General features: G+C 43.8%; 2 long non-coding RNA genes across 2 annotated transcripts in view; one reads left to right on the top strand and one right to left on the bottom strand.

Annotated features, from left to right (window-relative positions):
• The first annotated feature begins 2,511 nt into the window (after positions 1 to 2,511).
• LOC143421430 (uncharacterized) lies at positions 2,512 to 12,141 on the top strand. The gene is made up of 3 exons (XR_013101065.1): positions 2,512 to 3,287; positions 8,758 to 8,854; positions 12,047 to 12,141. It is a non-coding gene; the product is annotated as an uncharacterized LOC143421430 (long non-coding RNA).
• The window catches only part of LOC112435691 (uncharacterized), a 40,024-nt gene continuing 27,437 nt past the window's right edge, over positions 9,141 to 21,727 (bottom strand). The window contains exons 2-3 of the long non-coding RNA XR_013101063.1: positions 12,646 to 12,739; positions 9,141 to 12,563 (exon numbers count right to left, since the gene is read on the bottom strand). This is a non-coding gene — a long non-coding RNA (uncharacterized LOC112435691). The remainder of the gene's footprint in view (positions 12,564 to 12,645; positions 12,740 to 21,727) is intronic.

Genomic DNA, 21,727 nt, shown 5'->3' on the forward strand with positions numbered 1-21,727 from the left:
GGTGGCAGGTGATTGGTTGCAGTTGGTGAGTGAAGATGCAAAGTGTTAAGGAGAAAATCCTGTATAAGCGGATGAAGGGAACTCAGTAGCCAGGGGAGACCGGAAACCAAGCAATACTTCTCCTCAGGATGATCCAGCCACTTTTGGGTCCATTGTTTGGTCGCATTGTTCTGTCATGATACGGCTGTGTGGCAGGCAGGATGTAGACCCAAATGCAGGACTCGAACTCAAAGTGTTAACCAAAGGAGGCTGCTTTATTGCACTTGCAAAACACCATGAAAAAACACTTGCAAAAAACAAACCAAAACTCGAAACTAAATGCTAACAGAGCTAGGGAACTCGGAAGGAAAAACGCATACACATAGGAGTGGTGAGGGGACGACGCGACACTGATAGAGAGAAACCCAGGGCTAGGAGCACCGCTGGGAGTAATAAGACATAACATTCAAGGGAAAACAAAACTAGACACGCTGACATGAGACACGGGACCGTCAAAGTAAAATGAGATGAACACAAGAAACACAAAGGAAGCACAGAGAACACCTAAACACTGGAAAAAACAACAACAAACCTGAAAACTCTAAATATTAATAAACACAAAACATGAACATGGAGTCACCAGACTCCAGACCATGACACTTTGAGCTCTACTTTCTACTGTCCTCTACAGTCATTTCATCATTGTTCATTAGCACGTCTTTGAAATTACCAGGTTTTATATCATGACAGACATCACAATTTCGGCATCATTAAACTGTTCTTTGAGACCCTCTTCAATCTGGTGACAGATGCTGTTATAACTGATGTCTGATCCCTGGTGTCCAATCTGGTGACTATCGCCCTGTAGCCCTCACCTCAGTAGTGATGAAGTGTTTTGAACGCCTGGTCAGAGACTTCATCATTTCTTCACTACCAGACACACTGGACCCACTACAGTTCGCTTACCGTCCAAATCGTTCCACAGACGATGCCATCTCTCATCTCCTCCACACATCACTCACTCACTTGGACATTAGAAGGGGGAATTATGTTAAAATGCTCTTCATAGACTACAGCTCTGCATTTAACACCATAATTCCCTCCACACTCACCACCAAGCTGGAGCATCTGGGACTCAGCTCATCTATGTGTCAGTGGATCTCCAACTTCCTAACTGGCAGACCACAGGCAGTAAGGATGGGCGGACATGTCTCAGCCTCCACCACTCTCAGCACTGGAGCCCCCCAGGGGTGTGTTCTGAGCCCCCTGCTGTACTCTCTGTACACATATGACTGCGTGGCCACTACCAGCTCCACCACCATCATCAAGTTTGCTGACGACACCGTCGTGGTGGGCCTGATCTCTGATAACAACGAGACGGCCTACCTGAAGGAGATTAGGAATCTGGAGAACTGGTGCCAGAGGAACAACCTCCTTCTAAACGTCAGTAAGACAAAGGAGCTGATAGTGGACTTCAGCACTAAGCAGGAGAGGAACTACCAGACCCCCGTCATCAACGAGTGCCCAGTGGAGAGAGTGGACAGCTTCAAATACCTCGGAGTTCACATCACGCAGGACCTGTCATGGTCCTGTCACATCAACACCGTGGTGAAAAAGGCCCGACAGCGTCTCTACCACCTCAGACGCTTGAGAGACTTCCAACTGCCCTCCAAGGTGCTCAGGAACTTTTACTCGTGCACCATAGAGAGCATCCTGACGGGAAACATCTTAACCTGGTTCGGGAACAGCACCATGCAGGACAGACGAGCTCTACAGAGGGTTGTGCGATCAGCTGAGCGCACCATCCGCTCCGAGCTCCCTGACCTGCACTCAATCTACAGCAGGCGGTGCTGGACCAAGGCCAGGAAGATCGTGAAGGACCTCAGCCATCCCAACAACGGACTGTTCTCTCTGTTGAGGTCAGGAAAGCGATTCCGCTCCCTGAAGACCAACACAGAGAGACTGAGGAGGAGCTTCTTCCCGCAGGCGATACGGTCTGTCAATCACACCACCACACAGTACTGACCCACACATATAGTTCTTACACACACTGGACATTCTGGACATTGTTTTCACTTCATCACTTAAATCACTGCTGCTGTTATTGTGTATATATTTATTTATACTTCTTGTGTATTTTGTTCATACATTCTTATATAGTTCTATATTGTGTATTTTGTTGTACAGTTATTTTATTTTCAATTTAATTTATATATTTTATCTTATTCTTTCCCAGTGTGTTGTACAGTTATTTCATTTTTAACCTTAATTTATATTTTATTCCTTCCTAGTTAAATTTACCCTTTTTAATTTTTCATATTTATTTCCTATCTTATTCATAGCCTTTTCCTTTTTTGTTTTCTTTAGGTCACGAGCAGTTGTCAAAGCATTTCACTACATATCGTACTGTGTATGACTGTGTACGTGACAAATAAAAATTTGAATTTGAATTTGGTCCATGTGAATCTGAAGAAGAAACCCTCAGTGCATCATGGGAATCCCTTAGCAGCCTACACCTATTGCAGCATAACTAAGGGAGGATTCAGGGTCACCTGATCCAGCTCTAACTATATGCTTCAGAAAGGAAAGTTTTAAGACTAATCTTAAAATAGAGATAGTGTCTGTCTCCCAAATCCAAACTGGAAGCTGGTTCCATGGAAGAGGGGCCTGAAAACTGAAGAACTCTCCCTCCCATTCTACTTTTAAATACTCTAGGAACAAAAAGTAAGCTTGCAATGCGAGAGGGAAGTGTTCTAATGGGGTGATTCGGTACTATAAGGTCATTAAGATAAGATGGGGCCTTATTATTTAAGACCTTGTATGCAAAAAGCAGGATTTTGAATTCAATTCTGGATTTAACAGGGAGTCAATGGAGGGAAGCCAATATCGGAGAAATTTGCTCTCTCTTTCTAGTCCCTGCCAGTACTCTTGCTGCAGCATTTTGGATTAACTGAAGGCTTGTCAGGGAGTTTTAGGACATCCTGATAATAATGAATTACAGTCGTCCAGCCTAGAAGTAATAAATGCATGAACTATGTAACCCACCTAAAATTGCATCATGAAATTAACTGCAGTTCCCAAAGAATGTCAGTAGGTGGCACTCTGAGATTGTGTAGTGCTTGTGAACTTGAATCGTTATCGCGAAGGAGAACAACGTTAAGGCTACAAATGCTGGTCGGAGCAACTCACCAGGAATTTTTCCCTATTTCTTGTAAAAAAAAATGGATTTTACTCTTCCGCTTGTTGGGAAATGCGGACATTTTTGGTTGATGCCGATGTACCTCTTTTATGATCCCTGTTCATTTCCGGTGAGTTGACTCACTACGTTAGCATAGCAAGCTAATCGTTAGTTAAGTGTAGTGTAAATTCTATGTGTTTTTTAAGTGCTGTATTATCTTTGATACTCTAAGCCAATCGGAGATGTTTTTTTCTGAAAGCTAGGAAGTAAGTTTTATTTCCTGTAAGGAGATGATAATCAATCAATGATAATCAATGATATAAGTGACCATTTACCAGTCTTTGCATCTTATAATTGCCATTATAAAATTAACAGAAATGAACACAAGATTATTTACAAAAGAATTCGAACAGAGAAGACATTTAACTGTCTTAAAAATTAACTTTTAAAGCAAGAAACTTCTTCATGTTCATGTTTATGAACACGAAGAAGTTAATAAACCTTATGAAGCATTTTTAAGAACACATTAAACACACATTAGTAACACATTACTTGGTAAAAACTGCCAGGTGATTGAAGTCAACAGGAAACACAACTATGCAGGAAGACCATGGATGACTAAAGGACTGCAAAATGCCAGGAAAAAAAGAACACCCTATATCTTATATATATATATATATATATAATATTTTATTAAAAGGTTAGAACACAATAAAGAAAACACAAAAGGTATATGGAATGTCATAAACAGTACAATCAAAAATGAATCAAGGAACAATGATTACCCTGGGTACTTTATAGAAGGGACAAAAAGCATTAACAAAATGAAAGAGAAAGCAAATGGTTTTAATGAATTCTTCTTAAATATGGGGCCAAAACTGGCAGAGGAAATAAAGGCCGATGGAATAGAAAGGAACACTGGTGAAAATATTGAAAGGAATAGAAGCTCAGTGTTTCTAAGAGCAGTGGAAGAGAATGAAATATATGACATCGTTAGAGGACTTAAGAACAAAACCAGTACAGATTGGAATGACATTGATGTTGTAACAGTAAGAGAGTTGCTGATTATTTATGGTATTGGAAAACCGTTAAAATACGTTTTCAACTTGTCTTTTCAAAAAGGTTTTTTTCCTGAAAAAATGAAAGTTGTTCAAGTTATTCCAATTTACAAAACAGGTAAAAAGCATCACTTTGCAATTTATAGACCAGTGACTATTTATAAAAAGTTTATAAAAATTTATAAAAAGATTTGACAGTTTTGTGGACAAATGTGAATTGCCTACATAATAAGAAGTACACACTTGGAGTTTTTTTAAATTAAAAAAACTGTTCAATACCAGGGCTGCCACGATTAGTCGACTAGTCACGATTACATCGACTATCAAAATCGTCGAAGACTAATTTAATAGTCGACGCGTCGTTTGAAGCTTTGTAAGATCCCAAAAGACACAGGAATAAGTAGTAGGATTTAAGAGTGTAATAACGGACTGAAACAGAAGATTCCAAAAATGGCAGCAGCTAGTTAGTTTTAATATTACTCTTATTATTCTTTCTGGGTCACAAAATAAATGTTTAACATATTTCAGGAGAGAATGTAGCTGTGTAAACTTCAAATATGTGCTCAGTTTATCAAGACACCACATATTTTCAAAAGCGCCCCGACATTTTCGGAGACGTCTGTTACCCACTAGCTCGATAGCTAGCCGGGGTTCAAGGCTCGCTAGAGCCGGTGAGAACACCAGACTCCTGGCAAACCATTTTCAAACCCACCGCCGTCTTTCGCTACTCAGGTTAAACATGATATCCAAGTCACTTAGATAACTTAAAAATGTTATTGTTTGGCTTTTTTCAGTATTTTATTTGTTCCTGAGTAAATCAGTTTGTCTGAGATTAAAGTTATAGTTTTTACACAGCTGAATAAACATCAAGCAGACAGCTGATCATCAGAAGTGTGAGATGCTTGAGAATTTACTCCGGTGTCCTGTTATATTTTAGATAGCAAGGAGCAGACGGCTGAGTTTATTAAACTTCACCGAAACAATCTGCAAATTTAATTAAAATTTAATAAACTATCATCTTGTCTTTATTTTTTAGTTAGCACATACACTTAAAGCTGTAAGCTAATGATAGTTATATTAGAGCAGATGCATGCTGGTGCAGTAAGCTCTGTGTTGCATGATCTGATTAGTGGACTAATCGCAAAAATAATCGGTGACTAGTCGACTATCAAAATAAACGTTTGTGGCAGCCCTATTCGATACTGTCAATCATGAAATTCTAATAAAAAAAATGGAAAGTATGGGTTTAGGGGAGTGGTTTTGGAGTGATAAAAAGCTATGTAGTGAATATGCAACAATATGCACAAATAAATGAGTAGGAATCTAAATTGATGGATGTTGCTTGTGACATACCTCAAAGATCAGTATTAGGTCCAAAAGAATTCATGGATTCTTTATTGTCATTCACATCACATGTTTACATGAGGTGTAACGAAAATTATGTGCACGTGGTCCCGGAGCGAAAGAAACAGAGTAACGAAGAAACTGAATAAAAAGAAAACAGAATAACAAGTAATAAGTATTTCAAATAAATTAAGTGCAGCAACCTGAGTATTATAAATGCAAGTATTAAAATAATACAAATAAAATAAATAGAGTGCAACAACCTGAGTACCAGTATGGAGTATAGATATAGAAATGTAGATATAAATACTTTAGCAGCAAATGGCATGATGTCTAGCATTGATAAAGTGACGATGTCAGTAGTGATTAGGTGCTACAATAACAGTTCTTGTCCATTATTGACTGAGAAGTCTCACAGTTTCTGGAATGAAGCTGTTTCTCTGTCTGGTGGTTTTGCATTTAATGCTCCTGAGCCTCCTGCCTGGGGGGCAGAAGGTTTATTATGTATAAAAATTATATTTGCCAAGTATCGAAGATTCTAAAGTTTGTAATATTTGCAGATGACACAAATATATTTTGTTCAGGTGTGGAATTGCCACAGGTTTTGGAGGTGATCACACAGGGATTAAAGATATTAAAGAAGTGGTTTGATATAAATAAATTATCATTAAATCTAGATAAAAGCAAATTTATGTTATTTGGAAACCATAAGAAAAATATCGAAGTAGAAATATGTGTTGACAATGTATATTTAGAAAGAGTAAATGAAATAAAATTTCTTGGTGTGATCATTGACCACCATCATTGTTAGGGGGAAATTGGAAAGGAGGCATTGCCGTTCTGGGGAAAACAAAGCAAATCTTGGATCAGAAAGCACTTCACATATTATACTGTGCTTCACTACTACCATATATGAGCTATTGTGTAGAGGTCTGGGGAAACACATGCAGAAGTAATACACAAACAATAACTATAATGCAGAAAAGGGCCATTAGAATAATAAATAATGCAGGGTACAGGGAACATACAAATGCACTCTTTATCAAAATGCATGAAATTCCAAGACTTGGTGAAGTTTGAAACAACGCAAATAATATATAAAGCAAGAAATAAAATGCTTCCAAAAGACATCTGTAAATTGTTTATAGAAAGAGAAGGGGGGTATAACTTAAGAGGAAAATGGAATTTAAAAATACAAAGTCCTAGAACGACAAAGTATGTCTATCTCAATAGCGGGAGTTAAATTACGGAACAGTCAGAACAGAACAAATAAAAGAAAGTAACAACATAAACTAGGGCTGGGCGATATGGCCTAAAATTCATATCGCGATATAATTTGAAGCATGTGCAGTAACGATATATATCGCGATATATTCTTTTCTTCTGTATAACGTATTTTCCGCACTATAAGGCACTTAAAATCCTTTAATTTTCTCAAAAATCGAGAGTGTGCCTTATGTATGAATTCTGGTTGTGCTTACGGACCTCGAACCGATTTTGGCGTGCAGAAATCTGTTAAAAAATGTTTTAGTACAACTTTGTTAAGCCGCACTGCTTGATGGATTGTCAGAGCATTACAGCTGCCGTAGTGAGGAGCCTCGCGGAGTAATCTGGGTCCAAAACTCCGTCTGCTTCAGGTCCCAAAGTCAAAGGAACACTGAGAGTTAAAAACGGTCTAAATTCTTTCATCTTTAATAAAATTATCAGCGTTGCTGCTTTATCAGGTGTAACAATTAAGTTTAACATCCATGCGTCCATGAAAACAGAAGTTATTACATTTAACGGAGTTAGAAGTTAACAGGAAGTTAGCTCGCTAGTTTACACCTAAACATGACATACCATGTTCTGACTGAGAGATTTTTGAAACTAATTCAAACGTACAGCTCTGCTACCACTTCCAACATAAATGAAAACAGGAAACTAAACAGCAGTGGCGTTTGTAGGGTTACTGAAGTTGGACTACCTGGTATATAATGTTGTGCTACGTGATTGCTAGCGACACAGCTATTTAAGCATAACATTAGCACAGTGAAGGATGAAGGATGAACGCCAACTTTTTTTTATCACTCATTAAAACTTAACGTGAGGGATTCTGGTGGTCAGGGACAAATGCAATCGCATAGCAGGATGCTATACACGGGCCAAACTTCAGTCAGGAGAACAACTAAGATTATTCATCCACAATACGAGGTTAGTTATTAATATACTGCAACAACATGAGAATAGAACAGCTGCGAGAGAATTCAACATTAATGAATCAATGTTACGGAAGTGGAGGAAGCGCAGTTTTTGGCTTTCCCCATATTTCAAAAGTGCTTCATCTCTTTGCTATGACTGTCGCCCAGCATAATTTGCAGATGATAATGGTTGTAGCCGCTGCGATGCTTTCAACCAAAACAGGTGCAGTTTGATGACATCATCAACATGCGCCATCGCGATAGAGTGATATAGTCAAAATCTCTATCGTTGGCCAAAATTATATCGTTTATCGTTTATATCACCCACCCCTAACATAAACCAGTTTAAAATAAAATATAAAAAACAAATCTTAAACAAATATAAGAATGAAGAAAACGGGGTAAACCCAGGACCGTAATTGAAGTGATGTTTTGGTTTGTTTGTTTCATTATTTGTGAATCTAATTTACGTATTCTGTCTTTATTTATATGAAAGAAATGATATTGTCATTTTTTTGTTTGTTTTGCTGTTGTTTCATTTGTTTGTTTGTTTAATTTAAGACTAAAAGAAAATTAAATGAATGAGATGTAAAATTTGAGGGGGTAGGGGCAAATAAGTGTATACTTCTGCCTACTCCTTTTCAAACAAAAGAATTGAATGATATTATGTAATGATGGTGAATGTACATGTTTGAAATAAAAATGAACTGAAGTGAAATAAATATGACCAGTCTTTGAATAAATAGTACTGCGACCACGTTTTGTACTTCTCTCGTGCATCGATGAGGTGCATTCTCACAATTCAGTAAGCGCTGGATTATTGTTACTGCTGTTCACAAAAGAGGAGATGTGAGTTAATTTTGTGTGATAAGTGCCTATGGAAACCGTTTTAAGGTTCTTTAATTCTGTTATTATCGATTGCATTAAGTTGTCATTTACGAAAATGAGAGGTGTATGGTCACTAGTGTTGATTAAGTTGTTTTATAATATTAATGCAAAATGTGTTCACTGCCCTGTGCAGGTTGGTCTTTTTGTTGGAGTGTGAAATTGTGCGAGTGAGACCAGTAAATTCACCTGCAGCGAGCCAGGATTCAGGATCCCAGCTGCGATGGAGGAAGGTTTGCAGACTTAGAAGTGACAGACGCGTTACTTCCTGACAGATAAGCTTATGAGATCTCAAAACAATACACTGCCTGGGTAGTACTACTAACATTAACACTATCCACACACACTTCACACACCTGAACAGAAAAGACTGAAAAGAACTCTGAACTGAGTACACAGGCTGACAAACATGGACTATTGGAATTTTCTCATTGTGAATTGTTGAATGACTATTTATGGTTTTGTTTAAATAAATGTTAACTGTTCTTTTAGCTGTGTGTCACGTGCTCCTTAGTCGATTTCTAGAGAACATAAACCCAAGATCCTAACTTCCTCTACGTTCTGTAGTGGTAAAGTATCATGTGTTACAACTAGGTTTTTAGCGTCACGTTGAGACAGGATATTCCTCATTTCAGAGATATTGCACAAATGGAAGAAAGCAGTCCTACATATTTGTTTAATATGTGCATTGAAGGACATATCCTGGTCAAAAATTACTCCAAAATTACTTTCCTGCAACCAGGAAAGAAATTACTAGCCAGGGAGACGTGGCTAGTCGTTGCTCCATTATTTATTCCAATTCAAGCTCATGCAGTCTTTTGTTACTTTATAGTAGTACAACTGTGTATTTACTTTTTCCAAAAATAGCTCACATTATGATGATGATGATGAAGCTTTATTTGTCACTTGCAGTTGCCTGCAGCAAAATTGGACCCCTTCTGACCATACATACACAAACATCACATTGGGGAGACAGGTCAGAACAGGGAGCTTACAGAAAAACAGTGAAATGTACAACACAATAGGGGAGTGGGGGAGGAAAAAAGAGAACTCTACTCAGACTGAGCTCCTGGTAGGGGATCAGTATGAGAACAGAAAACAAAAATTCCTCAGCACAAAAAGCACATGAATCTTCACACTGTAACACCATGAAAACACATGACAAGCAACAGGGATGGGTAAATGGGGTGAGAGGTTGCCAGTGTAGACAGCAGCATGATTCCACGCTGGCCCGGTCAATCGCCGTCTGCATCGGGTGGGTGCAACCATTGGAGGCGTTTGGAGGGGGGAGAGTGTACATCTGCGTCAGTGTACGTGTGTGTGTCCTGTTCAACTTGAGAGAGAGTGTCCTTTTACCTGGTTAAGCAAAGTCAACAGTCCTGATCCGACGCAGGTGTCCTTGAAGGATACGATCAGAGAGAATTTCTTGTTCAGGAGCCAAATGAGTGAAGGAGATGATTGTTTGGGTTAATGTGAACAACTGCATGCAATTTCACAGTTGGTCTAATGTCCATCACTGGTCACTTGATCTGTCAATTTCCCATTGCAGAGCCGTGAGCTTCTCTAAGATCTTATCCATATTGCGTTCAATAAACGCAGTGTGAGTACTCAGAGATTGCCCATCGTCAATCACGTCGGCCAGCCTTGTGGGACCGCTTTCTTTGTTTTCGATAAGCCAGGTTCAAGCCAGCTCCAATCAGCCAGAACTCTGTTATCATGGTTCCGAATGGGTAGATCTCGTTCAACGTCCTCTATTGAGAGTGTCGCCAGACACACGATGCAACTGACCACCAAGTATCCGGCAGCAAGGGGCTCTGCAGGACAATCAGGCTCTCCCGAGCCCAGGCTTCTCATCAAAAATAGGGTGTCAATTTCGTTAAGGGACCAGTTGATCAAATTCATAATTCTTTAGGTCTTAGAGAACAAGACTGAGAGACTCTCTGAGGGTTAGAAAGTTACACGAGAATACACAAGGACATGAGAAGCCAAGCAGGAAAGATAAGGGAAGGGAGAGGGAAAAGATGCAACTGCTTCCGTCAAGAGCGAGATAGGATTTCACATATTCTCAATACGTGTTCCGTTATCAGATAGACAAAGAGAATGAACATATTCCACTGTCATAGACAAAGCCGATTTTCTTATGAAACTCGCTTCAAAATGAATGCTAAAAAGATAATCCATGAATTTCGAAAGATTCCGAAAGAATGGTGTAATCACTACCATCTTGATATGTACACTGAATTTAAGTAAATACTTTATGGCAGAAAACAAACAACTAAAACAACACACTATAAAGGTGGAGCCGATCAGTAACATTACAGAACGTTGAATTTACTAGACTAAACAATGTTTCTGTGCTTTCAGTTTCTGACCTTAATAACTAATCTATGCAATATATCGGGTGTGACTGCTTTTATTTTCTATTTCTGGTACAATACTAGCCTGCAAGCAGGAAAGAAATGATAAGGCAGGGAGTACATGTAACATTATGAGAAAACAGTGCTGAGCATGCTTCTGACTACTAACAACAGGCCAAACCATGGTCTCACACTGCCACCTACTGGTACAAAAATGGAGCATCAGCTACAAATATCCCAGACTAGTTACCAGGTCTATAGTTAAAACTAGTTAATTTAGAGGATTTTCAAAAGAAAATATCACTTACATTTAAAGTAAAATAGCTGAAATATAAGTTAATTCACATAAGTGTGATTAGACGTTAGTGGCTATCACACACACACACGTTCATACTGTTGCTCTTTGATTAGATAACTCTATGGCTGCTGTCAATATACAGGCGAAGCTTACGGGTTATGCAGCCAACTTTGTAAGTTGGATCATTAAGTCTATGAATCACCCTGTTAAGCACAAAAAGGTGCTTACACAACTGAAAAAATCTGATATGTCTTTTCCACAGGGGACTCACCTTTGTATAGCAGACCGATATAGATTGAAGACTGGTTGGGTTGGCCAAATAGTCCATTCCAACTTTAACTCTAAGACAGAGGGGTGGCCATCCTTATGGGTAAAAACGTCCCATTTCCTGTATCAACCATTTTATCTGATCCTATGGGTCCTTATTATGGGTCCGTATTACTGTGGTTGGCCAACATTATGGACTTTATGGACAACTTTATGAACTGATTTAAGCCAACATTTACGCCCCCAAATGGGATGATGAAACCTTAATTGTCTATTAATTCTCGTGAATTCTGGATATGACAACACACAATCTCATTTTAGCTGGAGGTACAAGCTGTGTGCTCTCTAACCTAGAAAGAAGCTCTAATAAGGATACTCATCCAGGGCATGCTCCGACTATATTCCTGTCCACAAAATGTTCTATTGGATAAATTCATTTGTCACTGATAAATGTCCTCTTCCACTTATTGAAACTTGCAATTATCAATCTATTGTTATTTCAGATCATACCCCCCTATTGATGAGATGGGGGTTGGATGCCTCACAGCCCTCCGCCTCTGGCAGTGGCCCTTTCTACTAAGGAGGCAAGAGTTCTGCATGTCCTGGTGACCCTCCACCTGTTTCACAGGTGGGTGCAGCCTGATCTATCTAGTGAAAGTCTAGACAGACCAGACCAGCTCAACCACACAGACACTTCCTACCCGATTTGAGGACAAAAGCAGAGTATGCAATATGTGGGACAAACAAACACACACACACACAAATGGCAAATGTGAGATCATGGGAATCTAAGCAGCTTGAACCGAAAGTGACTAAAAATTGTCAAGGCTGAGCAGGACTCAAGCGCAGACTACGAATCACAATAAACATTTTTTTTATTTACATGACACAGAGTGCACTATATACAAGTGGGGAGAAGGGGTCCAGCTAATCCAGAGGTCCATGGAGGGTGGGGGGCTCCACAGGCTCACTGCAACTGCCACACTCACGAACAGGGTCTCAAGGCGGGGCACGGAAAATCTATATACAAGGACAAAATGTTAAATGCCAAGCAAAGCACAAAGAGAAATCAAAATATTTCCAAAGCTAGAATTGCACTAACGAATGTTACACAGTAGTCCAGCGACAAAGGGCTCCAAGCAACTGCCTTCAGAAGTGGCTGGTAAACAGGATGATGAACCTCAGGTGAGAAATTGCTTGCAGGTGTGAGGACAGCAACCGGGAGCCCAGGATTAGGTCCACCCAGGCATCGCGTTGTGAGCAGGGAAGCAAGAAAGAAAGTGAGAGAAACAAAAACAAATACATATACATGTAGCGTAACTGGACCATGACAGTAATATTTCAGTTTGATCAACCATCTCAACAAGTTCAATTACTTTCTTTTCAAGCTGCTTACACTACATTGACTTATGTTTTTACACAATCTCAGAAGAGGAGAGCCACTGAGGGAACGCCTTCCGCCCTCCACACACTCACTCACAGATCAGTTGAAAGGGACAGAAGAAATGGCAAAAGTGAGAATATCTCACACACACACAACAGAGGGGGAAGAGATAGAGAAATTGGCAAATGTGAGATCATGCTAAGCAGCTTGAACTGAAAGTGACTGGAAATGTTTACGTTTGATCAGCCACCCATCCATTCTCTGCTGTGTTTCTTTTCCAGTGTCACAGGGCAGCTCGAGCCTATCCCAGCTATCTTAGGGCGAGAAGCAGGGTGCACCCTCGACAGGTCACCAGTCTGTTACAGGGCTAACACATAGACGCAGAAAACCATTCGCACCTATCGCCAATTTACACTCTTCGATTACCTATTGCCACTAACTGCAGGTCGTTGGACTGTGGCAGGAAGCCGGAGTACAAGGAAAGAACCCACGCAAACACAGGAAGAACATGCAAACTCCACACAGAGCGACGGTAGAGCTGAACTCAAGACCTTCTTCCTGTGCGGTAACGGTGCTAACCACTGTGCCGCCCGCGTGTGAGCAACCGTCTCCCAGAAATTTAAAAAAGTTCAGTTACTTTCTTTCAAGTTGCTTACACTACATTGACTTTTGTTTTTACACAATCTCAGAAGAGGAGAGCCACTGAGGGAACGCCTTCCGCCCTCCGACGCCTCCACCGTGACCTCCACTTCTGAGAGGAATTGCCCACAGATCAAGCATGGAGTGTGCCTGAATGGACATACAGAACTCCAAGGTTCGGCCCAGTGTTGAGGGTTTTCCCAAAGGAGAGGGCCCGGCGGGCGGTGCCTCACAGCCCTCTGCCTCTGGGAGTGGCCCCTTTCTACTAAGGAGGCAAGAGGTGGCCAGGAGTCTGTCAGCAAGTTCTGCATGTCCTGGTGACCCTCCACCTGTTTCACAGGTGGGTGCAGCCTGATCTATCTAGTGAAAGTCTAGACAGACCAGACCAGCTCAACCACACAGACACTTCCTACCTGATTTGAGGACAAAAGCAGAGTATGCAATATGTGGGACAAACACACACACACACACACACACACACACACACTCACAGATCAGTTGAAAGGGACAGAAGAAATGGCAAAAGTGAGAATATCTCACACACACACACAACAGAGGGGGAAGAGATAGAGAAATTGGCAAATGTGAGATCATGCTAAGCAGCTTGAACTGAAAGTGACTGGAAATGTTTACGTTTGATCAGCCACCCATCCATTCTCTGCTGTGTTTCTTTTCCAGTGTCACAGGGCAGCTCGAGCCTATCCCAGCTATCTTAGGGCGAGAAGCAGGGTACACCCTCGACAGGTCACCAGTCTGTTACAGGGCTAACACATTGAAGCAGAAAACCATTCGCACCTATCGCCAATTTACACTCTTCGATTACCTATTGCCACTAACTGCAGGTCGTTGGACTGTGGCAGGAAGCCGGACTACAAGGAAAGAACCCACGCAAAAACAGGAAGAACATGCAAACTCCACACAGAGCGACGGTAGAGCTGAACTCAAGACCTTCTTCCTGTGCGGTAACGGTGCCAACCACTGTGCCGCCCGCGTGTGAGCAACCGTCTCCCAGAAATTTAAAAAAGTTCAGTTACTTTCTTTCAAGCTGCTTACACTACATTAACTTATGTTTTTACATAATCTCAGAAGAGGAGAGCCACTGAGGGAACGCCTTCCGCCCTCCAACGCCTCCACCGTGACCTCCACTTCTGAGAGGAATTGCCCATAGATCAAGCATGGAGTGTGCCTGAATGGACATGCAGAACTCCAAGGTTCGGCCCAGTGTTGAGGGTTTTCCCAAAGGAGAGGGCCCGGCGGGCGGTGCCTCACAGCCCTCTGCCTCTGGGAGTGGCCCCTTTCTACTAAGGAGGCAAGAGGTGGCCAGGAGTCTGTCAGCGAGTTCTGCATGTCCTGGTGACCCTCCACCTGTTTCACAGGTGGGTGCAGCCTGATCTATCTAGTGAAAGTCTAGACAGACCAGACCAGCTCAAACACACAGACAAATCCTACCTGATTTGAGGACAAAAGCAGAGTATGCAATATGTGGGACACACACACACACACACACACAAACACACACACACACACACACACACACACACACACACACACACACACACACAGATCAGTTGAAAGGGACAGAAGAAATGGCAAAAGTGAGAATATCTCACACACACACAACAGAGGGGGAAGAGATAGAGAAATTGGCAAATGTGAGATCATGCTAAGCAGCTTGAACTGAAAGTGACTGGAAATGTTTACGTTTGATCAGCCACCCATCCATTCTCTGCTGTGTTTCTTTTCCAGTGTCACAGGGCAGCTCGAGCCTATCCCAGCTATCTTAGGGCGAGAAGCAGGGTGCACCCTCGACAGGTCACCAGTCTGTTACAGGGCTAACACATAGACGCAGAAAACCATTCGCACCTATCACCAATTTATACTCTTCAATTACCTATTGCCACTAACTGCAGGTCGTTGGACTGTGGCAGGAAGCCGGACTACAAGGAAAGAACCCACGCAAACACAGGAAGAACATGCAAACTCCACACAGAGCGACGGTAGAGCTGAAGTCAAGACCTTCTTCCTGTGCGGTAACAGTGCTAACCACTGTGCCGCCCGCGTGTGAGCAACCGTCTCCCAGAAATTTAAAAAAGTTCAGTTACTTTCTTTCAAGCTGCTTACACTACATTGACTTTTGTTTTTACACAATCTCAGAAGAGGAGAGCCACTGAGGGAACGCCTTCCGCCCTCCAACGCCTCCACCGTGACCTCCACTTCTGAGAGGAATTGCCCACAGATCAAGCATGGAGTGTGCCTGAATGGACATACAGAACTCCAAGGTTCGGCCCAGTGTTGAGGGTTTTCCCAAAGGAGAGGGCCCGGCGGGCGGTGCCTCACAGCCCTCTGCCTCTGGGAGTGGCCCCTTTCTACTAAGGAGGCAAGAGGTGGCCAGGAGTCTGTCAGCAAGTTCTGCATGTCCTGGTGACCCTCCACCTGTTTCACAGGTGGGTGCAGCCTGATCTATCTAGTGAAAGTCTAGACAGACCAGACCAGCTCAACCACACAGACACTTCCTACCTGATTTGAGGACAAAAGCAGAGTATGCAATATGTGGGACAAACACACACACACACACACACACACTCACTAACAGATCAGTTGAAAGGGACAGAAGAAATGGCAAAAGTGAGAATATCTCACACACACACAACAGAGGGGGAAGAGATAGAGAAATTGGCAAATGTGAGATCATGCTAAGCAGCTTGAACTGAAAGTGACTGGAAATGTTTACGTTAGATCAGCCACCCATCCATTCTCTGCTGTGTTTCTTTTCCAGTGTCACAGGGCAGCTCGAGCCTATCCCAGCTATCTTAGGGCGAGAAGCAGGGTGCACCCTCGACAGGTCACCAGTCTGTTACAGGGCTAACACATAGACGCAGAAAACCATTCGCACCTATCGCCAATTTATACTCTTCGATTACCTATTGCCACTAACTGCAGGTCGTTGGACTGTGGCAGGAAGCCGGAGTACAAGGAAAGAACCCACGCAAACACAGGAAGAACATGCAAACTCCACACAGAGCGACGGTAGAGCTGAACTCAAGACCTTCTTCCTGTGGGGTAACGGTGCTAACCACTGTGCCGCCCGCGTGTGAGCAACCGTCTCCCAGAAATTTAAAAAAGTTCAGTTACTTTCTTTCAAGCTGCTTACACTACATTGACTTATGTTTTTACACAATCTCAGAAGAGGAGAGCCACTGAGGGAACGCCTTCCGCCCTCCAACGCCTCCACCGTGACCTCCACTTCTGAGAGGAATTGCCCATAGATCAAGCATGGAGTGTGCCTGAATGGACATGCAGAACTCCAAGGTTCGGCCCAGTGTTGAGGGTTTTCCCAAAGGAGAGGGCCCGGCGGGCGGTGCCTCACAGCCCTCTGCCTCTGGGAGTGGCCCCTTTCTACTAAGGAGGCAAGAGGTGGCCAGGAGTCTGTCAGCGAGTTCTGCATGTCCTGGTGACCCTCCACCTGTTTCACAGGTGGGTGCAGCCTGATCTATCTAGTGAAAGTCTAGACAGACCAGACCAGCTCAAACACACAGACAAATCCTACCTGATTTGAGGACAAAAGCAGAGTATGCAATATGTGGGACACACACACACACACACACACACACACACACACACACACACACACACACACACACACACACACACACACACACACTCACACACAGATCAGTTGAAAGGGACAGAAGAAATGGCAAAAGTGAGAATATCTCACACACACACAACAGAGGGGGAAGAGATAGAGAAATTGGCAAATGTGAGATCATGCTAAGCAGCTTGAACTGAAAGTGACTGGAAATGTTTACGTTAGATCAGCCACCCATCCATTCTCTGCTGTGTTTCTTTTCCAGTGTCACAGGGCAGCTCGAGCCTATCCCAGCTATCTTAGGGCGAGAAGCAGGGTGCACCCTCGACAGGTCACCAGTCTGTTACAGGGCTAACACATAGACGCAGAAAACCATTCGCACCTATCGCCAATTTACACTCTTCGATTACCTATTGCCACTAACTGCAGGTCGTTGGACTGTGGCAGGAAGCCGGAGTACAAGGAAAGAACCCACGCAAACACAGGAAGAACATGCAAACTCCACACAGAGCGACGGTAGAGCTGAAGTCAAGACCTTCTTCCTGTGCGGTAACAGTGCTAACCACTGTGCCGCCCGCGTGTGAGCAACCGTCTCCCAGAAATTTAAAAAAGTTCAGTTACTTTCTTTCAAGCTGCTTACACTACATTGACTTTTGTTTTTACACAATCTCAGAAGAGGAGAGCCACTGAGGGAACGCCTTCCGCCCTCCGACGCCTCCACCGTGACCTCCACTTCTGAGAGGAATTGCCCACAGATCAAGCATGGAGTGTGCCTGAATGGACATACAGAACTCCAAGGTTCGGCCCAGTGTTGAGGGTTTTCCCAAAGGAGAGGGCCCGGCGGGCGGTGCCTCACAGCCCTCTGCCTCTGGGAGTGGCCCCTTTCTACTAAGGAGGCAAGAGGTGGCCAGGAGTCTGTCAGCAAGTTCTGCATGTCCTGGTGACCCTCCACCTGTTTCACAGGTGGGTGCAGCCTGATCTATCTAGTGAAAGTCTAGACAGACCAGACCAGCTCAACCACACAGACACTTCCTACCTGATTTGAGGACAAAAGCAGAGTATGCAATATGTGGGACACACACACACACACACACACACACACACACACACACACACACACACACACACACACACACACACACACACACACACACAGATCAGTTGAAAGGGACAGAAGAAATGGCAAAAGTGAGAATATCTCACACACACACAACAGAGGGGGAAGAGATAGAGAAATTGGCAAATGTGAGATCATGCTAAGCAGCTTGAACTGAAAGTGACTGGAAATGTTTACGTTTGATCAGCCACCCATCCATTCTCTGCTGTGTTTCTTTTCCAGTGTCACAGGGCAGCTCGAGCCTATCCCAGCTATCTTAGGGCGAGAAGCAGGGTGCACCCTCGACAGGTCACCAGTCTGTTACAGGGCTAACACATAGACGCAGAAAACCATTCGCACCTATCGCCAATTTACACTCTTCGATTACCTATTGCCACTAACTGCAGGTCGTTGGACTGTGGCAGGAAGCCGGAGTACAAGGAAAGAACCCACGCAAAAACAGGAAGAACATGCAAACTCCACACAGAGCGACGGTAGAGCTGAACTCAAGACCTTCTTCCTGTGCGGTAACGGTGCTAACCACTGTGCCGCCCGCGTGTGAGCAACCGTCTCCCAGAAATTTAAAAAAGTTCAGTTACTTTCTTTCAAGTTGCTTACACTACATTGACTTTTGTTTTTACACAATCTCAGAAGAGGAGAGCCACTGAGGGAACGCCTTCCGCCCTCCAACGCCTCCACCGTGACCTCCACTTCTGAGAGGAATTGCCCACAGATCAAGCATGGAGTGTGCCTGAATGGACATACAGAACTCCAAGGTTCGGCCCAGTGTTGAGGGTTTTCCCAAAGGAGAGGGCCCGGCGGGCGGTGCCTCACAGCCCTCTGCCTCTGGGAGTGGCCCCTTTCTACTAAGGAGGCAAGAGGTGGCCAGGAGTCTGTCAGCGAGTTCTGCATGTCCTGGTGACCCTCCACCTGTTTCACAGGTGGGTGCAGCCTGATCTATCTAGTGAAAGTCTAGACAGACCAGACCAGCTCAACCACACAGACACTTCCTACCTGATTTGAGGACAAAAGCAGAGTATGCAATATGTGGGACACACACACACACACACACACACACACACACACACACACACACACACACACTCACACACAGATCAGTTGAAAGGGACAGAAGAAATGGCAAAAGTGAGAATATCTCACACACACACACAACAGAGGGGGAAGAGATAGAGAAATTGGCAAATGTGAGATCATGCTAAGCAGCTTGAACTGAAAGTGACTGGAAATGTTTACGTTTGATCAGCCACCCATCCATTCTCTGCTGTGTTTCTTTTCCAGTGTCACAGGGCAGCTCGAGCCTATCCCAGCTATCTTAGGGCGAGAAGCAGGGTGCACCCTCGACAGGTCACCAGTCTGTTACAGGGCTAACACATAGAAGCAGAAAACCATTCGCACCTATCGCCAATTTACACTCTTCGATTACCTATTGCCACTAACTGCAGGTCGTTGGACTGTGGCAGGAAGCCGGAGTACAAGGAAAGAACCCACGCAAAAACAGGAAGAACATGCAAACTCCACACAGAGCGACGGTAGAGCTGAACTCAAGACCTTCTTCCTGTGCGGTAACGGTGCTAACCACTGTGCCGCCCGCGTGTGAGCAACCGTCTCCCAGAAATTTAAAAAAGTTCAGTTACTTTCTTTCAAGCTGCTTACACTACATTGACTTTTGTTTTTACAGAATCTCAGAAGAGGAGAGCCACTGAGGGAACGCCTTCCGCCCTCCGACGCCTCCACCGTGACCTCCACTTCTGAGAGGAATTGCCCACAGATCAAGCATGGAGTGTGCCTGAATGGACATACAGAACTCCAAGGTTCGGCCCAGTGTTGAGGGTTTTCCCAAAGGAGAGGGCCCGGCGGGCGGTGCCTCACAGCCCTCTGCCTCTGGGAGTGGCCCCTTTCTACTAAGGAGGCAAGAGGTGGCCAGGAGTCTGTCAGCGAGTTCTGCATGTCCTGGTGACCCTCCACCTGTTTCACAGGTGGGTGCAGCCTGATCTATCTAGTGAAAGTCTAGACAGACCAGACCAGCTCAACCACACAGACACTTCCTACCTGATTTGAGGACAAAAGCAGAGTATGCAATATGTGGGACAAACACACACACACACACACACACACACACACACACACACACACACACACACACACACACACACACAGATCAGTTGAAAGGGACAGAAGAAATGGCAAAAGTGAGAATATCGCACACACACACAACAGAGGGGGAAGAGATAGAGAAATTGGCAAATGTGAGATCATGCTAAGCAGCTTGAACTGAAAGTGACTGGAAATGTTTACGTTAGATCAGCCACCCATCCATTCTCTGCTGTGTTTCTTTTCCAGTGTCACAGGGCAGCTCGAGCCTATCCCAGCTATCTTAGGGCGAGAAGCAGGGTGCACCCTCGACAGGTCACCAGTCTGTTACAGGGCTAACACATAGACGCAGAAAACCATTCGCACCTATCGCCAATTTATACTCTTCGATTACCTATTGCCACTAACTGCAGGTCGTTGGACTGTGGCAGGAAGCCGGAGTACAAGGAAAGAACCCACGCAAACACAGGAAGAACATGCAAACTCCACACAGAGCGACGGTAGAGCTGAACTCAAGACCTTCTTCCTGTGGGGTAACGGTGCTAACCACTGTGCCGCCCGCGTGTGAGCAACCGTCTCCCAGAAATTTAAAAAAGTTCAGTTACTTTCTTTCAAGCTGCTTACACTACATTGACTTTTGTTTTTACACAATCTCAGAAGAGGAGAGCCACTGAGGGAACGCCTTCCGCCCTCCGACGCCTCCACCGTGACCTCCACTTCTGAGAGGAATTGCCCACAGATCAAGCATGGAGTGTGCCTGAATGGACATACAGAACTCCAAGGTTCGGCCCAGTGTTGAGGGTTTTCCCAAAGGAGAGGGCCCGGCGGGCGGTGCCTCACAGCCCTCTGCCTCTGGGAGTGGCCCCTTTCTACTAAGGAGGCAAGAGGTGGCCAGGAGTCTGTCAGCGAGTTCTGCATGTCCTGGTGACCCTCCACCTGTTTCACAGGTGGGTGCAGCCTGATCTATCTAGTGAAAGTCTAGACAGACCAGACCAGCTCAACCACACAGACACTTCCTACCTGATTTGAGGACAAAAGCAGAGTATGCAATATGTGGGACAAACACACACACACACACACACACACACACACACACACACAGACACACACACACTCACTCACACACACAGATCAGTTGAAAGGGACAGAAGAAATGGCAAAAGTGAGAATATCTCACACACACACAACAGAGGGGGAAGAGATAGAGAAATTGGCAAATGTGAGATCATGCTAAGCAGCTTGAACTGAAAGTGACTGGAAATGTTTACGTTAGATCAGCCACCCATCCATTCTCTGCTGTGTTTCTTTTCCAGTGTCACAGGGCAGCTCGAGCCTATCCCAGCTATCTTAGGGCGAGAAGCAGG

This window comes from Maylandia zebra, linkage group LG12, assembly GCF_041146795.1.
Source record: "Maylandia zebra isolate NMK-2024a linkage group LG12, Mzebra_GT3a, whole genome shotgun sequence".
Lineage (NCBI taxonomy): Eukaryota > Metazoa > Chordata > Actinopteri > Cichliformes > Cichlidae > Maylandia > Maylandia zebra.